The following is a 21,433-nucleotide window of genomic DNA, read 5'->3' as shown; positions in this document are numbered from 1 at the left end:
GGCATCTGCCTGGCTCAGTTGATGGAGCTTGCCACTCTTGATCTCAGGGTTGTGAATTCAAGCCCCACGCTGAGTGTAGAGATTACATAAAAAAAAATCTTTGAAATGTAAAAAAAAAACAAAAAAAACTGAGAATTAAAAAAATTTTTTTTAACGTTTATTTATTTTTGAGACAGAGAGAGACAGAGCATGAACGGGCGAGGGTCACAGAGAGAGGGAGACACAGAATCTGAAACAGGCTCCAGGCTCTGAGCTGTCAGCACAGAGCCTGATGCGGGGCTCGAACCCACGGACCGTGAGATCATGACCTGAGCCGAAGTCGGACGCTTAACCAACCGAGCTACCCAGGCGCCCCAAGAGAATTTAATGTTTATAATTCAGTTTTATTATAATTTGCTATTTTGATTACTATGTTATTGTATCTTTTGTTTGGCCTTGATTGGTAGTTTATTTGCAGCAGCTAGTAAAGGAAATTTAAGTTATTCTGTTTGTTAAATTTATTAATTTTTTTTATTTTTAAGTAATCTCTACACCCAGTATATGGGGCTCGAGCTCACAACCACAAGATCAAAAGTCTCACGCTCTATGGACTTAGCCAGCCAGGTGCCGCAAGAGAAACTAAGTTATTTTTGATATAAGTTAGTCACATTAAACATTTTCTTTGGTGGGGCGCCTGGGTGGCGCAGTCGGTTAAGCGTCCGACTTCAGCCAGGTCACGATCTCGCGGTCCCTGAGTTCGAGCCCCGCGTCAGGCTCTGGGCTGTCCGTGAGTTCGAGCCCCGCGTCAGGCTCTGGGCCGATGGCTCGGAGCCTGGAGCCTGTTTCCGATTCTGTGTCTCCCTCTCTCTCTGCCCCTCCCCCATTCATGCTCTGTCTCTCTCTGTCCCAAAAATAAATTAAAAACGTTGAAAAAAAAATTAAAAAAAAAAAAATACAGAAGGCCTGCACAAGAACGGCCTCAGTCTTTAAAAAAAAAAAAAAAAAAAAAAACAAAAACATTTTCTTTGGGTTCGCTTTTCATAGTAACATACTGAATGTTTAAGTTTTTCCCTCAAGATTTCATTTTATTGTGATTAAAAGTTTCTTGATATATCAATGAGTTGATGAAACCCTTCTTTGAATTGCTGGAGACCATATGACCTCTTCAGAATTCTTAGCTCTGGTACTTCAGTTTATTTACTATCTTTTTAATTCCTTGTGATTGGGAGTACTAAGGTAATGGTGGGAGAATACCCTTGTATATTACAGAACAATCCAGATGGTGGTTACAGCAATAAAAACCTTGTTAATATAGGCCATTTACAATTATTTACCATAGAAGAGTTTGTAAATTTATTTTTAATTTTTTTTTAGTGTTTATTTTTTAGAGATGTAGACTGCAAGCAGGGGAGGGGCAGAGAGAGAGCGAGAGACAGAATTGGAAGCAGGGCTCCAACTCACGAACTGTGAGATCATGACCTGAGCCAAAGTCGGACGCTTAACTGACTGAGCCACCCAGGCACCCCGAGTCTTTTTTTTTTTTTTTTTAAGGCATTTTGAGCTGTTTAATTGTTCTAATGTTTATCTTGCTTTACCAAAAGATCCCAGCTGTAATGGGATATATAGCATACCATGAACCAGTTCATATACTCTGACAATCTAGCGATCTGTGGGAGAAAGAAATGACCAGTGTCGCAAAGGGTTTTATTGGAGTGATAGTTGGCCTGCAGTGATAGTTGTGCAGTTGGTAAATACTAAAAGTCATTGAATTTTACACTTAAAAAGGGTGAACTTTATGATATTTTCTGTAACTCAGCAAAATTATTTGAATAGTTTTGAATAAATAGGAAGTATTTTGAAATTAAATCAGAAACAGAAGTGACCAATGTTCATTAATAATATAGTTATTATTTATGGTAGCTATTAGGATCTAGACTAAGCATTTGAGGTACATTATTTTGTTTGGTGCTCCTTCCAGGTTTGAGAAAGAGTAAAGTACTGGGTCAAGGTTACTTAATCATGTAATTTGTAGAGTGCAGGTCTGTGTGACTTCCAAATCTTAATCACAAATACTGTACTACTGTACCTGTCTGAAATAATGCTCTCAGGGAATGTAGCCAAGTGCTAGATGATAAGTCAGTGTCCACATTTGTGGTGCATAAACCTGTGATTTTGCACTGGATGGGGAATAAGAGGATGAAGATGTAGGTGTGGTCCTTGAACTCCTGAGTCTGGTTCCGCTAGGCTCCATTTCACTTTTATCTATCTTATTTATTTACTTATCTAATTAATTATGTAAACTTTATGCGTAGCATGGGGCTTGAACTCACATCCCCAAGATCAAGCATCATATACTCTACCAACTGAGCTAGCCAGGTGCCCCACTTCTGCTTTTATATGTTGGCGTTTAGTGAGATGTTTAGATTTGATTTCTGTAGTTTAAAACTGCCTTTGCTTTCATTTTTCATTCTGATTTTACTAGCTGTTCTAATCAGCAAGGTGAGCTGATCTCTAAGCCCTCTGCCAATTTTAGGTGCATTCTAGGAGGAGGTCAGGCACATAACACTGAGAAGTGGCAATTGATAGCACACTGTGAAAACAGTTGGAAGAAAGCCATGCGGTTGCATGAAAATTACACTTAAGAACTCAAACTGCTGTCAAGTAGGGCTGTTTAATATATTGTTAAGTGGCCCTAAAATGCTGTGGAGTTGTGGACATCGAGTAGAGAGTAATTGCTGTTTATGCTGAGGGACAGAAAATAAGAAACGGTATGATGTTGAGAAACCATGACAATGGAAGGTGGAGGCAAAAAAGTAGGTGCAATTTGGGAGAATTGCAAGGCCATTTTGACCAAAGTGTATGGATCAGAAAGGAATAAAGAGCTTGTATTTTATCAAGGAGTTGATTTGTGAACAGAAGATGATGGATTTTAGTGGTATTCTGAAATATGAAACAGATCACTGTGTAATCAGTTTTACCGTTAAGCTAGTTCAGACAGGTAAATAAGGGTATGAAGTTTCAGTGAACCAGGAGGCAATTATTGATATTATAGTTGATAAAGGTATCTTGTAACTGCTGGGTTATGTATGTAACACTGACATCAAAACTAGTACTAGACTGGGCTACCTAATTTATTCTTAGAAGACAGGAGGAGGCTTTAAATACAAACAGTGACCCTTAATTCAGGTACCTATACTAAGTTGATGGCAGAATTGTAAAGGAAGGTATAGATATAGGCCTTAAAGAAATGGTGGCGTTAAAAGAATGGTTTAAAGGTTTTGAGCTCTGCAGTCCGTTGGGTGTCCGACTTCGGCTCGGGTCATGATCTCGTGGCTTGTGAGTTGGAGCCCCGCGTCGGGCTCTGTGCTGACAGCTCAGAGCCTGGAGCCTGCTTCTGATTCTGTCTCCCTCTCTCTCTGCTCCTCCTCTGTTTGTTCTCTCTCTCTCTCTCTCTCTCTCTCTCTCTCAAAAATGAATAAACATTGAAAAAAATTAAAAAGTTTTGAGCTCTGGAACACTGAAAAATATTGGTCACTTGGAAAATTGTGCAAGTCTTCGAATGAGATGCATTTGGATGAATTTCTTTATAGGTTAGATACCTAGTAGGCAGTTAGATGTGGGCTGAATCTTTGGAGAGACATGAGGTCTTTTGCTTTGAAGTTGGAGGTAATTATTGATGCCAGTAGAGCATAAAATTTCTGTGGGAAGGGAGAGTGTGCTCAAGAATTGAAATTTTTTACATGTCAGGGCTTGGGGAAGGATGTGATGCTGCTGAGGATTTGAGGGGGGGAAAAAAAGAACCAGGATGTGGTGTCTGAAAAGCCACAGGAATAAAATTATGAAATGTGTTGAATGCCAGAGACCGGTGAAAGAATGAGAATAGAAAAAAGATTTGACAGTTAATTCAGTGGTGACCTGGGAAATAGCATTTTTCTTAATGTTGGAGTAATAGAGTGATAGAAACCAGACTACAAGTTAAGGAGATGTTTGATGAGGAACTGGAGTCAGTTAGTGTGTATCCTTTTTGAGATACACAGTTTAAGTAGTCATTGCTTATCTGGTAGAACATGCAGTTTCTCAGAGTGTTCGAGGGTAATTTTTATAACCCTTTGTTCTTGAGATTAATGTGGATGTGGAGAATAGTTGAGCCGGTTTTTAAACACATACTTGTCAGAAGGAAAAAGGTAGGGAATACTTTCTCAATAGTAGTGGTAGGAGATTTCCTTATTAAGGAATTTTATTTTTGGTATATGAATGAAAACGAAGCCTAGTGTGTGTCAGATGTGTTAACATTTGAATCAAAACATCTGTGTTTTGATAGATACGTTGTTCATGTAACTGACATTTTTTAAAAAGTTGCTTTTGGGGGCGCCTGGGTGGCTCAGTCGGTTGAGCGTCCGACTTCAGCTCAGGTCACGATCTCGCGGTCCGTGAGTTCGAGCCCCGCGTCGGGCTCTGGGCTGATGGCTCAGAGCCTGGAGCCTGCTTCCGATTCTGTGTCTCCCTCTCTCTCTGCCCCTCCCCCGTTCATGCTGTGTCTCTCTCTGTCCCAAAAATAAATAAACGTTAAAAAAAAAAAAAAAAAGTTGCTTTTGGCATGAGTGAAATGGTAATAAAGTCACCATTACAATGAAACAAATACACTTTTTTTTTTTTTTAAACAACTCGAGTATGTCTTGGATTCGTTAGGGAGATTGGAGAAGGGTAATGAAAAACTGTGGGTCTGAAGTACTTAAATCAGTGTTTATATTTCTGGCTTACAGTAACAGCTAGAGATGGTATTACTGTTGTGGACTAGCTTCATAATGGATCTACTGAACTTGTATAAGTCAGTTGTGAAATATTTGTGTATTTATAACAATTGAGTGCCAGGTGTTTAAATGGCTCATGCAGAGCTGTGAAAAAGAATAACTTGAAGTATTTTTACTCATCTCTCTTCAGTAAGAATTGGAGATTTGTAAAGTTCTGTCTCTTGTGAAAGTATGGTTGGGATGTAATCATTTTTAGCATTAATATCCAGTTTACTATATGAGAATGGTTAGCAGAGATGCCACTTTACCCAAAAATCAAAACAATAAAATAATGTGAGATGAAGACTAAAACTTTGAAGTGGCTATTAAGTGATTATGAGTTGAACTAGGTAACATTTTTGAGTGTTGTTGTATATGGGAGATTTCTTGAAGTCCTTTTCACACTTTGGAGTTTGGAGGTTTTCCTGCATTAACTATTGTTAAGGCTTTCCTGTGCTTGAAAATAAGATAGGAGTTAAATTGATAATTTTGATTAAATACTGTTTTGGCTTAGAGTATCAAGAATAAAGATTCTTGGTTTTTGTAACTGATGTAACTGGTTAGTAGGACTTGACTAAAAGAAACATTTGGCTTATTAAACTTGTCTCCCCAAGGATGATGAGGTAGATTAGCCTACAATTTGACACCTTCTTCCTTCCCCTTTCTCAGGGGGTCTTATGAAGAGGAAATAGGCCAAAAGGAGAAGGCAACTCCCCTGCATATTCTTTCCCTCAGAAGGCCTTGGGACAGAGTTACTAATGAGAAGTTAATCTTGATCTGATGGATGCAGAGGTGGAGGGTGGGGATGGAATGGAAGTGAGGATGTGAAGACAAAAAATTTATAAAAACATGTCTGTCTCAGGGTGCCTGGCTGGCTCAGTTGGTAGAGCATGTGACTCTTGATCTCAGGGTTGTGAGTTTACACCCCACATTGGGTGTGGAGCCTACTAAAGAAAAAAAGAAAAAAAAAACAACAAAAAACATGTCTGTATTACAGACTAAGACTTGTTGGCATTAAGTCTGTCCTGTTCTAATGACTCTGAGACTGTCCAGAGAGGATAGGTGGGACTAATGCAGCTGAACATGGTTGGGGAAGAGCAACATTAGAGTAGGGTTAGGGACAGGAGGATTTGAGATGGGAACATTCACTTGGAATTTATTACCAATTTTTGTTAATACCCAGGAAATAAATTTGCCCTCTTCTTTCTTTCCTTCCTCCATCTCTCCTTTCCTCCTTGGTAAAATGCATGCTGACCTAAGTGCATGCTGACAGGTGGTAAGGTTGTCTCTTAATCACTCAAGCTAGAAGTGCTAGAAGTCCTTCTGCAATCTGCTGAAAATCAAGGTTTGAGGGCTTACTCTGTATAAGGCTTGGTGGAAAGTCGCTCTCTATCCCCCAAAAGACAACAAATCAGTGTAAAAATAATGCAGATTTTTTTTTTTTTTGTTTATTTTAGGAGAGTGTGAGCTGGGGAGAGGAGCAGGGAGAGAGAGAATCTTAAGCAGTCTCCACACTCAGGAGGATCATGGGATCATGATCCTGGGAATCAAGAGTCAGATGCTCAACTGATTGAGCCACCCAGGTGCCCAGTGCAGATGATTTTAAAATAAATGAATGACCATTTGAAACTGCATTGTCCTTGAGTTCAGAAACTATTTTTGAAAAGTAGCCATACTATGGGGCCCAGAAGTTCTGCAGATACGTAAATGGTGCCACTTTTGAGAAAGAGGCCAAGGATAAGTAAGACAATGATAAAATGAATTTATTTAGGAAAGCAAGTTCCTAGCTATGTCTTGGAGTTAGAATATTTTATTATTTTTTTAATTATAGAGTGTGAGCAGGGGAGGGGGCGGGGAAGGGGAGGGAAAGAGAGGCAGAGGGAGGAAGGGAATGAATCCCAAGCAGGCTCCATGCTCAGCACAGAGCATAATGTGGGGCTCAATTCCACGATGCTGGGATTATGACTTGATCCCAAATCAGAGTTGAACCACCCAAGTGCCCTGGAGTTAGAATATTTTCAGACTGGGGCGCCTGGTTGGCTCAGTTGGTAGAGCACACTGCTCTTGATCTTGGGTCATGAGTTTGAACTCAATGTTGGGCGAAGAGTTTAAAAAAAAAAAAAAATTCAGACCAATTCCCCACATTACTCATCACATGGGTATAATAACGATGTAGAATCAAAAAAAGTTAAATCATGTTTGTTGTGTACTGTATTTCTCAAGGAAGGGAAGTATATATTGCATTTTAGGAGGCATTTCTATCAAAAAGGATTGGAACCAAAACCATTTTAGCCCTTGAAGAGTTTTCTTTCATAGCTCCATAATGCTGGATTCCTCAGCTGAATAGGATAATTGAGGTGCTGTAACTACAATGCTGCCTTGCTTTTACATAGTAGTTTATATTGCCAATGTGCTGTGGTAAAAGTATGATATAGCCATTTCTAGTGGATGACAGTGATGCACTCAAATAGAAAACACTGGAAGGATACTTAATAAATTAACGATTTATTTTTGTATTTTTGGGTGGTGGTTTTATTTTCTTCTATTGGTCAGTATTTTTTGGAATTTTGTAAGACTGTGTGATTCTTATAGGTGAAATAAGAAAAGTGAAATCGTGGTTTTTTTTTTAGTTTTCTCATCTTTCAGTTTAAATCACATAGGAACCTTTTTTTTTTTTAACGTTTGTTTATTTTTGAGACAAAGCATGAACGGGGGAGGGTCAGAGAGAGGGAGACACAGAAACTGAAACAGGGTCCAGGCTCTGAGCTGTCAGCACAGAGCCCGACGCTGACACGGGGCTCAAACTCACGGACTGCAAGATCATCATGACCTGAGCTGAAGTCGGACACTTAATCGAATGAGCCACCCAGGTGCCCCCCCCCTGGCTTTTTTTGAATTTTTTTTTTTTTAACGTTTATTTATTTTTGAGAGAGAGAGACACACACACGGAGTGTGAGTAGGGGAAGGGCAGAGAGAGAGAGGGAGACAGAATTGGAAGCAGGCTCCAGGCTCTGAGCTGTCAGCACTGAGCCCGACACGGGGCTCTAACTCACCAACCACGAGACCATGACCTGAGCTGAAGTCAAGAGGCTTAACTGACTGAGCCACCAAGGCACCCCTACTCGGGATCAAAATTCTTATCTAAGTTTCTTTAAGAGCAGTAATTCTCAAACTTTAGTGTGCCATTAAGTCTTGTTTAAACATAATTTCTGGGGCACCTGACTGGCTCAGTCAGTGTAGCATGTGACTCTTAATCTCAGGGATGTGTGTTCAAGCTCCACATTGAGAGTAGAGATGACCTAAAAAACAAACTGACTTTCTAAACATAATTACTGGTTCTGTAGGTCTGGGATGACCTTGAGAGTTTTCGTTTGTGAGAGGTTCTCAGGTGATGCTGCTGCCTGGACATCATACTTTGAGAACCACTAGTTTACAGAGTAGTAGTTTGACATCCCAGTTACACATTGGAAACCTGGGGAAAAATTTTTTTTTTTTCTTTTTTAAAGATTCTAGTTTTAAGTAATCTCTACACCCAACATGCAGTTTGAATTCACAGACTTAAGACCAAGAGTCGCATGCTCCACTGACTGAGCCAGCCAGGTGTCCCTGGAAAAAAATTTTTTTTGAAAGATATGTTTTGTTTTTGAGAGAAAGAGGGCACAAGTGAGGGAGGGGGCAGAGAGAGAGAAAGAAAAGTGGGACTCGTGCTCGATCATGACCAGAGCTGAAGTCATATGCTTAATGTATGAGCCACCCAGGCACCCTCTTCTTTGTTTTTAAATGTTTATTTTTGAGAGAGAGTGTGTGTCTGCAGGGGAGGTCAGTGGGGGGGTGGGGACAGAGGATCCAAGGTGGGCTCTGTGCTGACAGCAGAGAGCCCAACATGGGGCTCGAACTCATGAACTGTGAGATCATGACCTGAGTCGAAGTCGGACGCTTAACCCATTGAACCACCCAGGCACTCCTGGGCTCCTTCTTGTTTTCTCATTCTACTGGTTACCCAGGCCCAGTGTAACTACAGGGTCAGAACATGGTAGGAGATCCTAGCATCCAGTAATTCCTTGTTGCTAGCGCCTGTGAGGAACTTGGAAGCTTTCAGAAATGGAAATTGAAAGCAGACTGTAGATGTGCCGCTGTATATGTGGATACATACAAATTCGGGCGACAGGGCGGGGGGGGGGGGCGGGGGGCAGGCAAGACCAGAGAAAAATACATAGGAAGGTGAACAGAATATGATATAAGTAGAGCAAGGGTGGGGGGGAAGAGTATGTATCTGTGTAAGAATTTTTACTGGATTTATGAGGAAGGTATTAATATGTTCTGGTAAAGGAATGGTTTATAGAAATTCTATTTTAATTTGGTCTTTTATAATTAAGCTTTTTTTTTTTTTTACTTCGTAAAATAGACCCTTTAAAAGTCCTTGGCTGTGGAGTAGTAAACCTCTAATAAAGGTATCCTTTTGGTATTTGGGGGGTGCTTATTTGAATGTAATCTAAATTAAGAGTATAGTATTCAAAACATTTTTTAATGTTTGTTTATTTATTTATTTATTTAGTTAGTTAGTTATTTAGAGAGAGAGATGAGCAGGGGAGGGGTAGAGAGAGAAAGAATCCCAAACATGCTCTGCCCTGTTAGTGCAGAGTGCAGTGCGGGGCTCAAACTCACAAACTGCAGATCTTGATCTGAGCTGAAATCAAGAGTCGGATGCTTAACTGACTGAGCCATCCAGGTGCCCCAGTATTCTTTTTTTTAAGAGTATAGTATTATAAGTTTATAGGTCTTGTGAAATCCTGTATAGTATAGACCTTTTTTTGAGGGGGTCGGGAGAGAGAAAAGGGCTATTAAAAAAAAGGGGGTTAAGACTAGTCATGAATAATGAGAGACTTTTCAGGGGATAAGAATAAGGTAGCTGCTGAGCTGGAGTTCTGGGTAAAAGATGGTTTATAGCCAAGAAATTAGCAACGTAGGAGTGGGACAGATGTATGCAAGCAGCCATAGATAAAATTAAATACTTTTTCCTCCTTGACCTTAGGTAACCTGAAAGAGGAAATAGGACTTAAATAATTTTTGTAATGTTCAGACTTTACCAGCACTTATCTTTTCCATGGGCATATTATATGCACAGAATAGTAAATAATGTTGTGGCTCTTCTGTCAGCCAAGCTTGGGTGTAGGGGAGTTAACCTTGTTCACCAGCTGCTGGAGGCTTGACCCTGCCCTCAGCAGCTGTGGAGAATAAAAGTATCAGCTTGGTCAGCTTCTGGCATGTAGGGCACAAGCAGTTTAGTTGCATGGAATTGCATCTCATACTAGAGTTTTTTGGCACCCTAGCCTGCCTTATTGTCTCCTGGGTGGGTGATACAGAGTTCCTCTTGCTAGCTACTCTGGGTCTCCCAGATCAGTTGAAGTTTTTGTTTGTTTGTTTGTTTTTAAGATTTTATTTAAAAAAAAAATTTTATTTATCTTGAGAGAGAGAGCGCGCGTACAGGTGAGGGAGAGTCAGAGAGAAGGAGAGACAGTCCCAAGTAGGCTCTACACCATCAGTGCAGAACCCAGTGTGGGGCTTGAACTCACAAACTGTGAGATCATGACCTGAGCTGAGATCAAGAGTCAGATGCTTAACCAGCTGTGCCACACAGGTGCCCCATGATTTTAAGTAATCTTTGTACCTTATGTAGGGCTCAAACTCACAGCCCTGAGATTGAGTCACAAACTCCACTAGCTGAGGCAGCCAGGTGCCCCAAAATATTTTTTTAAATTTTATTGTATCTTTTTCTAATCTCTACACCCAGTGTGGGACTTGAACTCATGACCCTGAGATCAAGAGTCATGCTCTCCCAACTGAGCCAGCCAGGCACCCCCTTGAAGTTCTTAATCTAAGCCAATCCTATTCTTTGCAGAAATGAACAAATGAATTTCTTCTCTGGAAAACAGTTGAGAATAATGGGTATTTTCTCTCTCTTTTTCTTAATGGGTATTTAAAAAAATGTTTGAGAGGGAGAGTATGAATGGGAGAGGGGTAGAGAGAGAGGGAGAGAGAGAAACCCAAGTAGGCTTCTCATTGCCAGTGCAGAACCCTACATGGGCCTTCATCCCACGAACCATGAGATAATGACCTGAGCCAAAATCAAGAGTTGGATACCCAACTGACTGAGCCACGCAGGTGCCCCAGTGGGTATTTTCTTAATAGGAAAAGCAAGAATGCAAATTGGAAGTTAAATACACATAGTGAAACAGAACTGGTAACAAAACTGTAACGATATAGAGCCAGGGGAGCACCAGTAAATATCTGAAAGGTTAGGAAGATAGTTGAGATTCTGACCTAGAACCAAATCTGTCACATCAGGTGATACCAACTGTAGTTATGATGCCTTAAAGAGGAAGCTGACTTGGAGTCTTGTTGTGTATCTACAATTGAGCAATTAGCCTTATAGCATAGCATAGTGATTAAGGACACAGACTGTGGGCCTAGATTACCTGGGTTTGAATCTTGGTTTTACCACTGACTAGCTGTGAATCTGTCTCAGTTTCCTGTCTGTAAAAAATGGGAGTAATAATTAGCATATACCTCAGTGTTGTTGGGAAGTTTAATGACTTAATACTGTGTGTATGATAGTGTCTGGCACATATTAAACAGTATGTGTTTGCTGCTGGTATTATTCTACTTATGGGTTTTAGGCTTTTGGGAATGAGTGAATAAATTAAATCCTTCATATAGATGAAGGATCCCCTTTCCTTGCCAGTCTAAGATAGTCCTGGCACCATTAGTCTCAGGACTGAGTGAATAGCATCTCTAAGCATTCTTGATAGAAACTTGCTTCTTGGACATAAACTGTATATTCTGTTTATAGTAGTTGAGCCCTTAGCTGACTAATTCATGTTGTTTGAATAATTACATTCTCTTTGAAAAAGAAACATGTATTTTTGCTGTGTCTGGAATATAGATTTTTTTTGATGTAGTAGATGAGCTACTCTACAGTTGTGTGAGCCTCCTGGTTTTAGAATTACCTTCCAATGCTGACACTTTGTGATACCATCTTAAATAAAGTACTTTGGTGGTTGGTGCTTTCAGCAACATCTTCATAGTTTTCAGCATGTTATCAAAAAGTGTTCTGTAAATTTTTAGAAAGATCAAGTGTGCCCTTATTTTTTCTGTTAGGGTATGATATTATGTGGTTTTTAGATAAGTTCCAGCCACTTTTTTTGTTTGTTTGGCCTAAAGTTAGCGTCCTCTTAAGATGAATTTGTGGTATTTACTTAAGCTTTAATAGAAGTACAAGTGGCTTGTAGCCGTTTTCAGTTAATTCTAAACTCTAGACTCACTCGAAAATGCCACTGTTTCACTGAGGTATCTTATCTTTAAAAAAGTCCTTGAAAAAAATAGCGGTTAATAAAACATTTTCTAAAAATATCCCTTCTACAGACAAAATGTGTAGTTTAATCAAGTTAGTTTATTCTCCTGGCTTACTTTCCTTATATAACAAGTAATTTAGACTATTCCTGCACTTGAGATAATCTAGGTAGGACGTTTTATATGGTATTTTGCTGATACTGTTTTTAAAGAAGTTAAAAATGTAGCAGTTCTAACCTGATATTAATCTATCCCATCTTTAATTTACTTTGGATGAAGTGAGGTAAATATGGGTTTTAAAATTTGGTTGGATAGATTGAAATAACCTTGTCTTTCCTTCAGTTCAAGAACCTGAGATATGTATGTTTGAGTTTCTGCTGGATTATTTTTAGAATCTCTTGCTCTTGTCTGTTTCTATTCTAAGAATTCTCTTGGAACCTGTTGGAGAGTAGTAGTTCTTGTGGGTGGAGAGTGATAGAGGGAATGGAACACAAGTGTAAACCGAATTCCTTTGGTCTGGCAACTGGGTGCTTATTGCAGAAGCATTCCGATTTACTACACATAGCTCTGTTTCCAGAAGAGACAACATAGAATTTCCCCATGTGACAGTATGTTAGTCAAAGTTGTTGCTTTTTATAGTCTAGTTTCCTTGCCTTATTCATTTTCACAATTGATTGGTGGTTGATAAGTTTTTTAATAACTTATGCTTTTACTTTGTTTCATGAATTCACTGTCTCCAGAATTTTTTTAAATGCTTATTTATTTTTGAGAGAGAGAGCATGAGAGGGGGAGGGCAGAGAGAGCGAGAGCAAGCGAGAGCAAGAGACACAGAATCCGAAGCAGGCTCCAGGCTCTGAGTTGTCAGCACAGCCCAACGCGGGGCTCAAACTCAAAAACCTTGAGATCATGACCTGAGCTGAAGTTGGACACTTAACCAACTGAGCTACCCAGGCACCCCCAGAAGTTATATATAAAATTAATATAAGAAAGTTTGTTTTTCCAGAAAATTTCAGTAACAATTTTTAATTTTTTCCTCTGTGCTTGCTCTGTAAATTCCCAGTTTTATCTTTGGAAGTTTTTCGCTGGACATCTTAAGCATTAAGACTTTTTATTTTTTGAGGGGCACCTGGGAGCCTGCTTCGGATTCTGTGTCTCCCTCCCTCCCTCCCTCCCTCCCTCCCTCTCTCTCTCTGCCCCTTCCTGCTCATGCTCTGTCTCTGTGTCTCTCAAATATAAACATTAAAAAAAAGACTTCAGTTTTTGAATTTTTAAAAAAATTTTTTTAATGTTTATTTCTGAGACAGAGACAGAGCATGAGTGGGGGAGGGGCAGAGAGAGAGGGGGACACAGAATCCGAAGCAGGCTCCAGGCTCTGAGCTGTCAGCACAGAGCCCTACGCGGGGCTCGAACTCACAGACTGCGAGATCATGACCTGAGCCGAAGCCGGCTGCTCAACCGACTGAGCCACCCAGGCGCCCCAGTTTTTGAATTTTTTAAAGTAAAGTCTACATCCATTGTGGGCTCAAAGTGAGACCCTGAGATCAATGGTCACATGCTCTACGGACTGAGCTAGTCAGGCACCTCAAGACTTTTTTTTTTTTTTTATTAAGTGGAAATACAGCTATTCTGATATTTCAGTTAGTGTGGGTAGCTATGTTGACAGAAAATAAGCTAATCTGAATTGGTTTAAGCATCCTCAGAAGCAAATGTTGGGGCCATCGTTTTTCTTCTTTGAATTTTTTTTTTTTTTTTTTTTTGCAAGGATTGTATTTGTGTTTGGTGGTAACAGTTTATGTATATATAACCCAGAGGAGTAAACTTTAAAGGATAAAAATGGTTATTTCCAAACAAAAGTATGTAACATAAAGTAAGCAGTGTACTTCTCATGTTTCACAAGGCAATATAATTCTGATTCAGCCATGGAACCGGGGACATTATTTATAGTCTAAACACCTACTTGGAATGTGGATTGAGGATTGATGATTGCAGTGGAGATAGAAGTCTTAATATTTATACTGATACAGTGAATTAGTAAAACTGTAATAGTTTGAAACATAAAAAACTTGTGTTGCTTTCCTGATTGACAAGTAGGGATTCAAGTACATTGTATCAAAATGTTTGGCTGTAATAACAAGACTGTTAAAAGTCTCTTTTGGTAAATCAGAAAGGTCAGTCTTAGCATCCATTCAACTTAGCTTATGTTTATTTCTGTACATGCAGATTTTTATCAGCAGATGGCACTCCTGTAAGAAATTCTTTGTTATATTTAGTGTATCTAGATTATTTTCATAAATGAGAGCATAGAGTGATAAACAGTTGAAAAGATGAGTGAATAAAGGGTCACATAATTCAGTACAAAAGCAACTGTTTGGAAATCTGTAAGTAAACTAAAAAATTTTTTTTTAACTTTAGGAATACCACTAAGATTTTGATTGGATGTTTAACTTTAGATACATAAGGTAAAATTACAGAATAATCATGCTTAGAGGTGATTTTAGAAATAATCAAGTAAATCCCTTTACTTCAGAAATAACTTTTTAAAAAGTTTTTATTTAAAAAAATTTTTTTTTAACGTTATTTATTTTTGAGACAGAGACAGAGCATGAACGGGGGAGGGTCAGAGAGAGAGGGAGACACAGAATCTGAAACAGGCTCCAGGCTCTGAGCTGTCAGCACAGAGCCCAATGCGGGGCTCGAACTCACAGACTGCCAGATCATGACCTGAGCTGAAGTCGGACGTTTATCCGACTGAGCCACCCAGGCGCCCCAAGTTTTTATTTATTTTGGGAGAGCATGCGCCTGAGCAGGGGAAGGGCAAAGAGAGGAGAGAGAGAATCCCAAGCAAGCTTGTCAGCACAGAGCCTGATGTGGGCTTGATCTCTCAAACTTTGAGATCGTGACCTGAGCTGAAATCAAGAGTTGGATGCTTAACTGACTGAGCCATGTAGGTGCCCTGGGAAATACTAATGTGTTTTAACATTTGCGTGGTGCTTTTATAGTTTAAAAAAGTGTATTTGTTCATGTGTATTTATTCATTTTGGAGAACACTAAACTCGGAGAAAGCTGTAAAAATCATTATGGCAGAACAATTAACTGTGTTCCATGTACTATAACTAAAACAATAAACCCAAACCAACAAAATATCAAAATGGTTAAACTAAAAAAAAAAAAAAAAAAAAATTCAAAGTGTGTACTGTTACTGAGAGGCAGATTCAAATATAGTAAGTTTTTTTTAAGTTTGTTTATTTTGAGGGAGAAAGTGTGTGTGTGAGTGCATGCAAGCTGGGAGGGGCAGAGAGAGAATCCCAAGCAGCCTCCATGCTTTCAGTGTGAAGCCCGACACAGGGCTCGAACCCACAGACTGAGATCATGACCTGCGCGGAGGTTAAGAGTCAAATGCTCAATTGTCTGAGCCTTCCAGTTGCCCCTGAAATATAGTGAGTTTTAAACCAGCATATTTGGCATGTGAAATACTCTGGTTAATTGGTTATTTGCTATTATAGTTGATGTAAAAGTCAGTGCAGTAATATGTCTGTGGCCTTTATCAGCATTCCAGTTAACAGAGGACCTACTGGGAACATAAGTAAATGATATTAGGATAGGTAACTCAGAAAAAGCTGGTCAGACTTTCAGGGATATAATTTTCCTTGTGATGCCTGAACTGGTATGTTGAATTTTGGTTAGTCTCCTCTGAGTATCTTTTGGATACACAGGTCCAAAAGATACTTAGAAATGCTAGTATACATAGTGTCATTTCATTAACTTGAGATGTAGAAGACTTATAAATAGGGGAACACTATTCCACATCATGTGAATGCTTGCTTTGAGGTCTCTGTAACTTCTTGTTCTAGAAAATAGAATTCCATGTATTGTTCTTTTTGGAATCATTGGCTCTGCTATGATTTGGTCTTAGGTCATTCTTAATCTCTAAAAGTTACCAGCTTCTATAGCATGTAAGTCATAGGGTATATACATGTTCACCTTTATTAGATAAGGCCAGATTGTTATACTAAGTGGGGCTCGAACTCATGACCCCGAGATAAAGAGTTGCATGCTCTTCTGATTGAGCCAGCCAGGCACCCCTAATTTGACTTTTTAATGTATGGTCTAATAAAAAAAAATTTTTTTTAAGTATAATCAACCACTTCTTTCAACCTCACTTCTTTAAGAATTTATCTTTTCTCATCGCATGCAATGCCATCTCTGTTAGAAACCATAGTTGTATATGCTTGGGTCTCTTTCTGGGCTTCTTGTTCTGATCCATTGGCCAGCTTTTCTATCCCTGTACTGTTGTAATTACTGAAGCATTATAATCCTTGGTACCTGTAAGGTAAGTATTGTTCCTTTGCTTTTTGGTTTTGTTTCGTTTTGAAGAAGTATCTTGGCTGTTCTTGACTATTTGCTTCCCATGTAAATTTAGAATCCGACTAGTAAGGTTTTAGGCAATAAAACCTTGTTAGAGGGGCGTCTGGCTGGCTCAGTTGGAGGAGCGTATGACTCTTGATCTCCCAGTCATGAATTCAAGCCCCATGTTGGGTGTAGAGATTATTTAAAAAAAAACAACAACAACAAAAAAACAAACTTCAAAAAAAATCCTTGTTAGAAATTTGATGAGAATTTAATTGAATCTGTAGTTGAGGGAGAATTACCACTCTAACTCTAAAAAAGGGTGAGAACACTTTCTGTAAAGGGCCAGGTAGTAAATATTTTCTGCCTTGCTTCTGTTAACAACTATTCAGTACTGCCATTGTAGTGCAGAAGGAGTCATAGACAATTTCTTAAGAAATTGACTTATTTTTTTCCCTTTAGCTGGCATATAGGTACATATACTTAATTTTTGTACATTGTTTTGCACACACACATTTGTATTTAGAAGTTTTGCTACAAGCTATAGCATAGAATTTTGAGGGCTGAGACAACTCATACATTTTTTTTTTCCAAAGAATATTTTGTCCATGCTGATTCAGCATGTACGAATGGGGATAGCAATAATATCTATCTATTCCTTAAGACTGTTGTGGTGTACAATAAGATAAAAAATAGGATACTTTGTAAACTAAAAATAGGATGTTACGAAAATGGATTCTTAGGGGCGTTTGGGTAGCTCAGTCAGTTAAGTGTCCAACTCTTGATTTCGGCTCAGGTCATGATCTCAGGGTTCCTGAGTTTAAGCCCTGTGTCAGGCTCTCTGCTGTCAACAAGGAGCCTGCGTCAGATCCTCTGTCTCCCTCTCTGCTCCTGCCCCCCCACCAAATAAACATTTAAAAAAAAAAAAAAAAGAGGACCTTGAGATGGCAGATAATGAACTTCTTCTAGGCTTCCTTAAGGGGATGGATAGGTTACAGCTTATCCGAGATAGGTTGGACCAATTAGGGCAGTGTAAAATGCCTCTTTCCTGGACATCTCACCCATGAAATCATCTTATAAGTGGTACACAGTGTTTTTAATTTTTTTAATGCTTATTTATTTTTGAGAGAGTGCGTACATGAGAGAGAGGGGGCAGAGAGAGAGGGAGACACAGAATCCAAAGCAGGCTCCGGGCTCTGAACGGTCAGCCCCGATGCGGGGCTTGAACTCACAAACTGTGAGATCATGACCTGAGCTGAAGTTGGACGCTTAGCTGACTGAGCCACCCAGGTGCCCCAAGTGATGTAAACTGTTAAGTTCCAGTTTTAATTTTTAGTCACGTAGGCCCAACATTGAAAAAAAAAATTGATATGAAGTACATTGTTTCATGTTTCCTATTTAGCATATTGATTCAAGCAGATATTTGTAAGTCATAGAGGGTTAGTCTAGTTCCAGTTGATGCTCTTAAATGTGATTTGGAGGGAAGGATATATAGGTTTTCCCACTAATTATATTTGTCTAAGATATTTAGATAAATCATGACTTTTACCATTACCATTAACCGAGTGTATTTGTAACATTTCAGCAGATCTTGATAACAGCCAGTTTCTCTAGAGAGGACATAGGTAGTAGTATGATGATTAAGTATTAAGACTTAAGTATATGTTTATTGAATGTAAGAGGATATGAGTTTTCCCTTGTTTCTTTTGGAGCAAAGCAGGTGCTTTTGGTTTTTAGGGACGCAGAGAAGAGAACCCCTTTATTTTTTTTAATTTAAATTTTTTTAACGCTTTTATTTATTTTTGAGACAGAGACAGAGCATGAACGGGGGAGGGGCAGAGAGAGAGGGAGACACAGAATCAGAAGCAGGCTCCAGGCTCTGAGCCATCAGCCCAGAGCCCGACGCGGGGCTCGAACTCACGGACTGCGAGATCGTGACCTGAGCCAAAGTTGGATGCTCAACCGACTGAGCCACCCAGGCGCCCTGAGAACCCCTTTAAAAAGTGTGATAATTATGAGATTTTGATTCATGACCAAATGAGCAGTTATATTTTAAGTAATCTATACACTCAACTTGGGACTCAAACTTAACAACCCTGAGATTAAGAGTCTCCATGCTCTACTGACTGAGCCAGTCATGTGCCCCAGCAGTTATATTTAATATTGGCCTGATCAAGGATACCCTTAAGAATAAGGGCCCTAATAGTTTATATTTTTGAACGTTTCCAAAAATTTTTAAAAATGTTTATTTATTAAAAAAATATCCAGTGTAGGGCTTGAACTCATGACTCAGAGATCAACACTCACATGTTCTTCAGACTGAGCCAGCCAGGTGCCCTGAGAGCTGTTGTAAATTCTTGGAGCATGGCTTTTTGCCTGGCTGTTTGTGGGCATTGAGGGGGTAGAGTGGGGTTGCCCATTGCTTTGGGGAAGGGTATGGGAGATGTAAACCTGAAATTTCAGGCAGCATTGTATGTGGCTATGCATTTTTCTGAGGGGAGAGTCCATACTTTTCATCAAATTGTCTGAGTACTTAATGACCCAGAAGGGTGTAAGTCAATCATACTAGAATAAAATACAGTTTTAATGGAAAACATAGAATTTTTTTTATGTTTATTTCTTTTTGAGAGCGAGAGAGACTGAATGTGAACTGGGGAGGGGCAGAGAGAGAGGGAGACAGAATCTGAAGCAGGCTCCAGGCTCTGAGCTGCCAGCACAGAGTCCTACGCGGGACTTGAACCCCTGGACCATGAGGTCATGACCTGAGCCGAAGTCGGATGCTTAACTGACTGAGCCCCAGGCACCCCTGGAAAACATTATTTAAAAGTGTTATTCTTGGGGTGCCTGGGTGGCGCAGTCGGTTAAGCGTCCGACTTCAGCCAGGTCACGATCTCGTGGTCCGTGAGTTAGAGCCCCGCGTCAGGCTCTGCGCTGATGGCTCGGAGCCTGTTTCCGATTCTGTGTCTCCCTCTCTCTCTGCCCCTCCCCCATTCATGCTCTGTCTCTCTCTGTCCCAAAAATAAATAAAAAACGTTGAAAAAAAAAATTAAAAAAAAAAAATAAAAAAAAATAAAAGTGTTATTCTTTGCCTTTAGTGAGGTTGTGAATCTCGCAGCCAGGATCGTAATAAGCTGGAGAGTATTCTTTAGGAAGGGATGTTTTCAAATACGTATTACGGGAAAGGCCCCAGTGTTAGAGGTAGATAAGAGCAGCTCTTCACCTGGTGATGTCATCTGTGCCTTGAATAAATGGACTCTTTCTGGTTTAAAATTCTTTTATTTTGTGAGATAATTCAACAAGGGGTTTATTCATCTTAACCCACATCTCCCTTGATTATTCAGTTGCAATTCTCAATTTCTGACATTAGCTTTGCTTTCATGGTAATATGTGGATTAGTGCCACCTATATATTTAGGATTTCTGCTTTCATTTGGGATCTTCAGTGTCACTCTTCAATTCTTTTTACTTGTTTTCTATCAACTTCCCCTTGTATTTCCCTTAGTAGCTATTACAAGCTTTTGCCATTTTCTTTCTTTCTTTCTTTCTTTCTTTCTTTCTTTCTTTCTTTCTTTCTTAATCAGTTAATGTATTTTGAGAGAGAGCTTGAGTGAGGGAAGGACAGAAAGGGAGAGAGAGAATCCCAAGCAGGCTTCTCGCTGTCAGTGCAGAGCTGGACACAAGGCTTGATCCCACAAACCATGAGATCATGACCTGAACTGAAATCAAGAGCTGGACGCCTAACTGACTGAGCCACCCAGGAGACCCCCCCCGCCCCGCCCCCCCCCCCCCCCCCCCCCGCTTTAAAAAACAAGTTTTTTTTTAATGTTTTATTTATATTTGAAAGAGAGACAGCATGCAAGTGGGGAAGGGGCAGGGGAGACAGAATCTGAAGCAGGCTACAGGTTCTGAAGTGTCAGCACAGAGCCCAACACAGGGCTCTAATCCACTGACTGTGAGCTCATGACCTGAGCCGAAGTCAGAAGCTTAACCGACTAAGCCACCCAGGTGCTCCCTGACCCCCTTTTTTTTTTTTTTTTTTTTTTTAAGTGTTTTATTTATTTTTTGAGAAAGTGAGCACAAGTCAGGGAGGGGCAGACAGAGAGGAAGAAAGAGAATCCCAAGGAAGCTTCTCACTGTCAGCACTGAGCCCAGTGGGCTCGATCTCATGAACCATGAGATCATGACCTGAGCCAAAATCAAGAGCCATGTAGGCCCCCAGCCCTTCTCCCCCCTTTTTAAGTTTATTCTGAGAGAATCCATTTTCTTAACATTCCTCACCCATCCCATTCTCTGCAGATGTTTTTGCCTATTTTACTAAAAAAAGTAAAGACTGATACAACAAACTGTTGACTGTGTCCTAATCATAAAAATTTAGCTGTTGTAGTACCTCTTCTTCATTCTGCTGGCTTTCAGAGAGGGATCCCTCTTGTCCAAGTGAACTAAATAGTCAGCTCTACTGACTAAGCATCCCAGGAGCTCCTGAGATTTTTGTTTAGAATTGCTATAATTTTAAACTATAGATTTTCGTTAAAAAAAATTTTTTTTAATGTTTATTCATTTTTGAGAGACAGAGCATGAGCAGGGGAGGGACAGAGAGAAGGAAACAGAATCCGAAGTAGGCTCCAGGCTCCCAGCTATCAGCACAGAGCTCTACATGGGGCTTGAACTCAAGAACCGTGGGATCATGACCTGAGCTGAACTCGGACACTTAACCAACTAAGCCACCCAGGCGCCCCATTTTTTAAATTTGTTTTTCCCTAAACTTTGAGATTGCATTAGTTAGTAAAATTGGTCCACTTGTTGCTAGGAAAATGTAAAACCTTAATGGATTATTTCTTGAGAATTTGTGTTTTAGAGAACTTTTATGTTTTGTCTCATGTTTCCTCCTTATCCCTGGATTTTTTTCTTGCCTCATACTGTAATTTGGAATGCCTGCTTACCATGCCTGCTTACCATGCCTGCTTTCTT

The 21,433-nt window shown here is 39.8% G+C and overlaps 1 protein-coding gene across 7 annotated transcripts in view; it reads left to right on the top strand.

Moving 5' to 3' along the window:
* The window catches only part of UBAP2 (ubiquitin associated protein 2), a 111,564-nt gene that overhangs the window by 9,200 nt on the left and 80,931 nt on the right, over positions 1 to 21,433 (top strand). The window lies entirely within an intron of this gene.

This window comes from Panthera onca, chromosome D4, assembly GCF_046562875.1.
Source record: "Panthera onca isolate mPanOnc1 chromosome D4, mPanOnc1 haplotype 2, whole genome shotgun sequence".
NCBI lineage: Eukaryota > Metazoa > Chordata > Mammalia > Carnivora > Felidae > Panthera > Panthera onca.
Note: the sequence above shows the minus strand (reverse complement) of the source record. Positions and strands in the feature narration are given on the sequence as shown.